The sequence below is a fragment of the Carettochelys insculpta genome, chromosome 29 (genome assembly GCF_033958435.1).
Source record: "Carettochelys insculpta isolate YL-2023 chromosome 29, ASM3395843v1, whole genome shotgun sequence".
In the NCBI taxonomy this organism is placed as follows: Eukaryota; Metazoa; Chordata; order Testudines; family Carettochelyidae; genus Carettochelys; species Carettochelys insculpta.
Window position 1 is genome coordinate 15,791,918 of NC_134165.1, and position 8,893 is coordinate 15,800,810.

The window sequence follows — 8,893 nt, forward strand, 5'->3', positions numbered from 1 at the left end:
AGTTCTGCCAGCTGGGCAGCCTGACGGCCTTTGTGTGGGCTGGAGGGGCGTTCCTGAGGTGCAGTGCCAAGGGCCCGGCTGCACCCATCTCCTGGTGTGAGACGGGGCAGCTGCTGTGAGGGGAGCACCCAGACCACAGCCTGGGGGACAGTGTGGCTTGGGTGTTCGGCCCCAGGGAGCAGGAGGGGCTGGGTGCAGGACAGTGGGGATGGCCCCTGCAGGGACAGGGCCAACCAGGCTCACGGGGTGCCCGGAGTGCTACTTCAGCTGGACTCAGTGGTGACCCCCGGGGGCCCTGACCTGCGACTTTCCTGCAGCCCCAGGGAGTGTCCCGCCCCCCAGGTGACAGGGGCAGCATGCAGGCCTCAGCCTCTGCCATAGGTACCGTCCTGCCCTGCTGCTGCTGCCCTGGCCCTGGGGGGAGTGGGAACCTCGAGGTGGGCTGGCTCTTTGCTGAGCGCCCCCAAGGGCACTGCTAGCCCCACCAGGCTCAGAGCCTCAGTGCCCATGTGCTGCTGCTCCCAGGTCACGGAGCTCCTGCACTGACCCAGCGCTGGTCTGCCTCTCTCCAGGGCACACTGCCTCCCCTGCACTGCTCCAGCTTCCGGGGATCCCCCACATGTACACCCTCTTCCTGCCGGCCAGTGTCACAGCAGTGCAAAGGGTTACTCCCCCCATGCACCAGCAGGCAGACTGGTGAGGGACTCCCAGTTATGGCTCCAGCTCTGCCAGGGGCCCAGCAGGCCAGGTAATCACTACCCGATCTCGGCTGATTTACACCCCTCAGCTGCTGGCAGGGAGAGCATTCCTGCATCCTGGGGGCTGCAGCTGAGGAAGCTCAAGGGGTGAGTTTGTTGTGCACAAGCAGCAGACCGGAGAGAAAGCCTGGCCTCTAGCCCTGCGGCCTTCCACTGGGCCCCGCTCCCCTCCAGGGCTGTGCTAGTCCCAGGGGTCCTGCACCCCACTCCCTCCCTGCACCCCATTCCCCACCCCCAGGCCGGGCTAGCCCCAGGGGCCCTGCATCCCGCTCCCTCCCTGCACCCCATTCCCCCCCCCACAGGCTGGGCTAGCCCCAGGGGTCCTGCATCCCGCTCCCTCCCTGCACCCCACTCCCCTACCAGGCTGGGCTAGTCCCAGGGGTCCTGCATCCCGCTCCCTCCCTACACCCCACTCCCCTTCCGGGCTGGGCTAGTCCCAGGGGTCCTGCATCCCGCTCCCTCCCTACACCCCACTCCCCTTCTGGGCTGGGCTATCCCCTGGGGTCCTGCACCCCACTCCCTCCCTGCACTAACCCCTACACCCCACTCTCCTCGCAGGCTGGGCTAGCCCCAGGGGTCCTGCATCCCACTCCCTCCCTGCACCCCATTCCCCCCCCAGGCTGGGCTAGCCCCAGGAGTCCTGCACCCTGCTCCCTCCCTGCACTAACCCCTATACCCCACTCCGCTCCCAGGCTGGGCTAGCCCTAGGGGTCCTGCACCCTACTCCCTCCCTGCACTAACCCCTATACCCCACTCCGCTCCAGGGCGGGACTGGGCCCCAGGACATCGGTGGCCCCAGCTGTAACCCTTCAGCCAACTGTGCATATGTGTGGGGACAGCTTGGGCAGCAAGCAGCCAAAGTACCCTTTGCGTCAGCTGACCTCAAGCCCCACCTAATAAAACCTCGGCCTCTCCGTAATGTGACGGCTCACCTGCTCCGCAGGGAACTTTCCATGGAAAAGCCCTTTTTAGAAGAGGGCCGTGTAATCAGAATGGTGTCTGGCGGGGCGGGGGAGCAGCCAGTGCCGAGCTGAGCTGAGCCGAGCCGAGCCGAGCCGAGCCGAGCCAAGTGCTGCCAGCCAGCGGCTCTGCTGGGAGTCTTGGCAGACATGTCTGGCTCTGGATTTAGCTGTACCCTTGACTGGGAAAGGAACGTACCCATAACCCAGACCATAAATGTCCAGCCACAGAGTCAGGTTGGCTGCTGGACAAGCTGTGAGAGCAGGCCTGGGCCTGCGCCTGCATCTGCGTGCTGTCTCGCTCTCTCTCTCTCTCTCTCACCCCCCCCCCCCGCCCCGACAGCTGGTGCTGTGTGTGTGTGTGTGTGTGTGGGGAATAACCCGGCCTCCTCCCCACCCCCGCCGCCTGCCCCTGAGCTCTCTGGGGCCTGACGTGCCATGCACCAAGCTCCTGTGGGGCTCCAGTCCCTAGTGGTTACAGCCCCAGGGTGCAAGTAGAGCCCTTACACCACTGGGATACCCCACATCACACACCTGGCCCCCGCCTGCCAGGTGCTGCACAGTCTCGGTGGCAGTCCCAGCTCCTGAGCTCACAGGCTAACTACACTGGGGTGCAGGGGAAACTGAGGCACGGCGGAGGGCGGGGGGCAGGGACTTGCCCAACATCTTGTAGCCGTCAATGTCAGCGCAAGGACTAGAACGCTTTGCTGCTTCTGCCCACTAGGCCACACTGCCTCTTCGCTCAGGCCCTCTCCCACCAGGACAGGTATTTTACTGGGCAGAGCAGGAGTATGGGAGCCAGGGCTCCTGGGCGGTCCCAGGTCAGGCACTGAGTGAGTGACCTGGGGCAAGCTCCAGCTTGACTTTGTGACTCAGTTTCTCCAGCTGTAAGATGGGTGTTTTAAGACTTTGGGGCTCTGATGCCATTTCCCACCAGGGCTGAGCCTGGCTCAAACGTCTGTCCTGGGGCAGGGGAAGGCACCGGGGCTCTGGGGAGGGCGCATCCATGCCAGGTGCCAGATGTCCTGCTTCACTGGCCACAGTGGGGTCTCGTAGGGACAAAAACATACAACTCTGCCGTGGGCACACTCACCCCTGTGCTGCAGAGCTGGGGCCCAGGGCAGTACCCAGGGCTGTGGGCACAGGCCCTCCAGACCAGTCCAGCTCTCAGGCACACAGCAATGACCAGCCCAGCTGGAGGTTCAGCCAGAGAGGCACAGAGCCCTCTGCAGAGCAGCCATAGGCCACACAGCTCTGCCTGCGGGTGGGTCCCTGCAGCGACTCCCCACCCTGCATGAGGGGGTTGCACTGGGGCAGAGGCACCCCACTCCATGGGCCAAAGAGCCAGAGCAGCCTGGGCCTGCCACGTAACGTGAGGCTGCAATGCCCTCTCGTGGCCGGTGAAAGGCAACGCTTTGCTCTGCCCTGCTTTCCGGTGTATTTCCAGGGGTTGTCAGGCCTCGACCCTAAGGCCGGGCTGCTCCAAGCAGCAGTGCTGCAGGAAGCTGTGGGCAGGGGCCAAATCTGCTCAATTCCCAGGGCAGCGAAGGCTAAGTGAGCAGCTGGTCCCTGGCTTCCAGCTGGGCTCCGGTCCAGGGCTGACTGCCCCTCAGGCCTGGGCTGCCAGGGTCTGCTGGCAGGAGTAACTGGCAGAACTGGCCCACTGCCCTGGGGCCGAACAAGCAGCTCTGGAGTGATGCAGGAGCCCCAGGAACTCAGCCCCACTCCTGCTGCAGCCGGTGCCTCGTGACCCCAGTGCTTACTGTGGACTTCAGCCCATTTCTTGGTAAGGGGTGAATTGGGGCCACTGGAAGGAAAACCAGGGAAAGCCCTGCAGCCCTATTGCAAGGCCTGGAGCGGTTGTGCTCCGAGGCTCGGGGCCATGCGTGAGGCTGCGTCTCAGAGATGGGCACTGCAGAGCCCCCTGCCCCTGCATGGAGACATCCGGCAACATCCTAGCTCTGCAGGGAGCCATCTGGGCACCACCCCACCCTGCCTTGCACAGCATCATCTGGGCACCACCTTGTCCTGCACAGAGCCAGCCGGGAATTGCCTCGCACTGCACGGAGCCGGCTGGGAATTGCCTCGCATTGCACGGAGCCAGCTGGGAATTGCCTCGCACTGCAAGGATCCGGCCGGGAATTGCCTCACACTGCACAGAGCCATGAGGCAAACAGGAAGAGGAGAACCAAATCTGCACGTCTCCCTGGTACAATACATGGAGGCCGCCACGTCCCTTGGTTCCTGTGCAGGCAGAGGTGCTGGGAGGCCTGAGCAGGTGAGATTTCCTGCTGTGGGTCACAGCACCCAAAGGGAGGGTTGATCTGCATCCATCCTAACCACCCCGCCCCGCCGCCTTTGGCTGGGGCAAGGTCCTCCGGTCACCCCCACGTTCTCCACTAGATGGGGCCAGCAGGCTTCTCCTGTCTCCCCCTTCGCCCCCAGGCCAGCACCAGCAGGGCTCTGAGCAGGCACCAGCCCAGGAGGCTCTGGCAGAGGCTGGGACTACGATGTGGGAATCTGGGCGCCAAGTCCACTGGCTCACGCCCCCTGGGCCTGTCTGGGGAGCAGGCTCTCCCCTCCTCACACCTCTCCCGTCTCAGCTGCTCTGCAGAAACGGGGCAGGGGCTCACTAGGGAGCGCGCTGGCCCCAGCGTGGCACACGGGGCTTGTGGATTCCCTAGGCTGTGCGGTCCAGGGAATTACAGCCCGGCGCCGGGCAGGGAGGGCATTTCCTGGCCTAATGGGACATGCGTCGAGTCAGTCGACGCAGCAGGAGCCCACCCACCCACCCCGCTGCACACAGAGCGGCCACGCTGGCTCCGACGCGCCAGCACGGCATTTGAGCAAAGCCAGGCCCTGGGAGGCGCTGGCCGCGGCCTGGCCTGCCACAGGAAACCACCTTCAGAATGTTTCGCAAGAGCCTAGAGGAAGCAAGACAGGAAAAGGGGGTTGGCAAAAGCGCAGAGAACCAGGCCGTGGACTGCAGCCTGGCCTGAGGCGCTGGGGTGCTCGGGCCCCTGGCAGGGAGAGGAGCTAGGACCCCCCGTGGTGCTCCTGGTGCCTGGATTCTGAGTGGTGGGGAGACCTGATAGCCCCCCAGATAAAGACAGCGTCCCGCTGGGCAGGGTAAGCAGGCGCCTGGGCCGCCACCAGTGCGCTGTGAGTCGGGGTTACTTCCATGTCAGGGCACATGAGGGCTGGAGCTGCCCCCTCACAAACTGCCGTGCCTGCCGCCTCCCCGAGCCTCTGGCCCCAGCTCCCCCGTTGGGAAACTGCCGTGCCTGCTGCATCCAGCGAGCGCGCCGCCTCCCCAAGCCTCTAGATCCTCTAGAGCACGCCGCTAGAGCCAGGCACAGAACCCAACCGTGCCGATCACCTGCCTCATGCCCCACGCCCCTCCCAGTGCTCCAGCCCAGCCTGCTCTAACCACTACACAGCACTCCCCTCCTGTACCTGGGCGCAGAGCCCAGGCGTCCGGTTCCACCCCCAGTAGGGCCCCCGCTTGCTGTTGGGCTGGCTGCCTGGGCTGAGACAGGAAGGAGAGCATTGGGCTGCCAAGAGCACATCACTTCCTGTGCCGTGGGGGTCCCTTCCCCCAGCCCCAGGAACGACAGCCAGGCCAGACAGACACAAGGCTCCTTCCTCTGCCAAAGCAGCCCCGGGCAAGCGCCGGGCTTAGGGCTGGCTTGGCGCAGAGGATGCTGAGGCCCGTGGGGTGGGGAGGCCCTGCCCTCTGAGCTGGACAGGAACGGCTGCCTGCAGGGGCGCTGGCGGTGCTGCCCCAGCTGTGACGTAAGGCCAGGGTCTGAGCACGTGCCTGGCCAGAGCCCAGAGAGGGTCATTGCACAGCCTGGTGGGACATGCACGCTGGCGTCCTGCTAGATTCCCGCCCTGCTGATTCTAGCCAGCCAGCTTCCCTGCCATCCCGTCACCAGCCCAACTGGAAACAAACTTGTCTCCTGCACTTCCTGCTGCATGCAGTCTTCTCACATTGCTGGTCTACAGCTGCTGTGTCCTCCCCAGAGGTGGCCGCATTTCAGTGCGGGGCCGAGACGGCCCTGGGCAGCGCCATGTCACGCTGTGAGGCTCTGTGGATGTGGAATGGCTCCAGGGCTCCAGCCTGCCAACTCCTCTGGCCAGCGAGCCAGGAAAGGCTTCCTGTGAACCCTCTGCAGCTACTGGAGGGGCAGTAGGTGACAGGGCACTAGCTGGTGCCACTCCAGGCCAGCGCCCCGGCAGGTTTGACTTTGCCGCAAGCACACACAGGCACAGGGAGCAGGTTGCAGTCAGAATTCCTGGGGCCTGTCCCCAGCTCTGCCACTGACTCCCTGGGCAAGTCATTTGCAGTCACCTCCACAACTAGGGCTTGTGACCCAACCCTGCTCGAGAGGCAGCGAGGATGGAACCCACACGTGCACTAAGGCCAGGGGTTTCCGCAGCCGGGCCAGTGTTATGGTGGCCAGCGAGGTTGGGGCCTTGCGAGCAGGAAGGCACAGGCTGGGAGTGGCTAACACCTTAGCGCGCACAGGGTGCCTGCTCCTCCAACCCAGCCCAGCCCAGAACAGCAGCCCTAGCTGCGCCTTTGACTCACGCGCCCACTGCACCCTAGCTGGGCACTCGGCCCAGCTGTTCTCTCTGGCCCAGGGCCCACAACTGGGCAGGGACAAAGCCTGACTTAGCAGCAGGTGCTCCGGCCTGCTTGGTGCCTGGGTCTCTCCTTGCCTGCATTGAAGAACCCCTCCACTCTTCTTCTGCCCCCAGTACCCCACACACCTCCACCCTGCAGGACCGACCCCCGGGGGCTGAGATCTATAGGCCCAGCCTCCAGCCTGCCAGAGGCAGCTCAAAGGGTCCCCATGCAGTGGGGCCAAGCCCTTTGTCGCCCTGGGAGGAGAGTGGGGCCCTGCCTGAAGAGCGTGTCCCCCAGCTGTGGGAGTGAGACCCTGGGTGCCTGCCTGCTGCACATGACCTGGGAATGGAGCAGCCAGCCCCAGTCCCTGGCTGGGATTGGGTCAGGGGACTTCAGAGTCCCCCTTTGCACAGGGGAGACTCAGGCCCGGCTGTCCAGCACTGAAATCTACTTGAAGCCTGACCCCACATGCCAGCCCAGCCCCAGCCCACACCCTGTGGCTGCACAAGCACCAGCCTGGCCCCCACAGCTCAGCAGCCCTGGGGGAGACATGGGGGCACAGTTGCCTTGCACACACCCAGGCTCACACAGGCCCCCACGGTACCTGCTGGGCACCCGGCTGCTCCTGTGGTCTGGGAGAGCCACCGAGCAGCTTTGAAAATCAGCCACACTCTAGAAAACAGTGAAGAACTCTCCAGAAGAATGGACCCTGCAGAACAATGGAACCTCCCCCCCACCCCCACCCCCAGAACAATGGCTACTGAGATGGCCCCACAATGGGCAAGTGGGCTCTGTTGTTAGAGCAAAACAGTGTGTGTGTGTGTGTGTGTGTGTGTGTGTGTGTGTGTGTCACCCTCACCACAGTGACAGCAGTCCTGGCCCAACCCCACACCCAGGCTGTCATGCAGCTCCCACCCCCTCTTGCCCGCCCCAGCTGAGCGCTATTCATAGCCCCTGCACTTGGCCGGGGGTGTGGGCCCAGGAGCAGCCGTGCAGGGGATTAGCTGAAGCTGGCTGCAACACAAGGCCCCAGGGCATGGCCTGGGCCGCGAGGGGCTTGGGCCAGGAATGTGCAGCTGGGGCTGGGAGCACCGGAGGCAGCGGGTGGCAGCCCCACCCCCAGGTGCAGAGCAGGGCCCTTGCGCTGTCTGGTCTCTCCACCCCTCAAGGAGCCGCCCTGCAGCACGTCCGCCCAGGGCAGCCACTGGCATCACCCACATCCACAGCGTTCGACTGCCCCAGAAAGCCCCGGTGGGCGGTGAGGGCTGCTGCTTGGACACACCGGCTTTTGGGGGGTGGGGGGCTCCCACTGTCTGCAGTTAGCACTTTCCTTGCCTTGTGGCTTCCTGCAGCCTCACTGCGTCCCAGCACCTGCATCCGCGCCTGCCCCACCATCGCGCAACAGAACCTGGACCGCTAGCAGGGCCAGGGCTGATAAGCCTGCAAAAGCCCCTGGAGCCCAGCTCACCAGTCCTCTGCCGTGCCCAGTGCCAGGTGGGACCCGCTGCCTGGGGAAACGCCTGCTCACACCTAACCCCAGCTTACCTGGCTCATACCCGAGACCCCCCCTGAGCCTGGCTGTGGCAGTGCAAGCTCAGGCCCGAGCACCCACGCTAGCCAGCAAACCCAGGGGGTAGCAGGGCCGGAGGTCACCTCCAGCAGTGCTGCGCCTGGGGAGCTGTGCAGGAGGCAAACCCTGCGGCCCACAGTGGGGCCAGGGCACTGCCCATCCCAGGGAGCCACCCTCAGACCAGCCCCCACCCAGCTGCTCAGCCAGCTGCTTCACCTGCCCTGTGGAAGTGCCCTTCCCCCATGGGTGCAGGGCCTTGGGGCAGCCCTTCAGCTGACATTACAGGGCCCTGATCTGCAAACACCTCCAGCCAAGGGCTCCAGGGGCCTGTACAGCCCCTGGCGCTTCTGGCAGAGACTCACCCGAGTGAGGGCAAAATCCAGGGCCTGGCCTGCCCACCCTGGGCACAGAGCAGCCCTGAGCCACCGCACCCCCGCAGCACAGACAGCGCTAGGCCTGTAGCCCCCCGGCTGCGCAAGAACCTCCCCTCCCCCAGCCCCACGCAGCTGCAGCAGGAGGGGACACAGCAGTCCAGCCACTGGCCCCTCACCTGGTAGGGCAGCTGGGGCCTGCACAAGCACCTGGCTGCAGCCCCCTGACCTAGGCTGCTTCCCCCACAGGCCCAGCTGAGCCCAAGCCAGGGCACTCCTGGCAGCCACCTCCCAGTGGTGGAGGGATAGAGCAGCCCAGGGCCCGCTTCCCGCTGAGCTGGGGACAGATGGGAAGCAGGGTTCCTAGCCTCTGGGCCCAGCTATCATGGACTTGGGAGATCAGCCAGGCCATTGGCCTCCAGCCCCCTCTATGCCCCTGGCCCCAGCCAGCACCTGTTAGACTGACATGCCCAGCAGGGCTGAGCCACTCGCCTGGCCCCACAGCTGGGAAACGAGGCTGGAGAAGGGAAGGGAAGGGGAGGGACAGGCCCAGCCCAGAAATGGCCAGGTGGCTTCTGCACCAGCTTCGGCCCCAGAAGCAG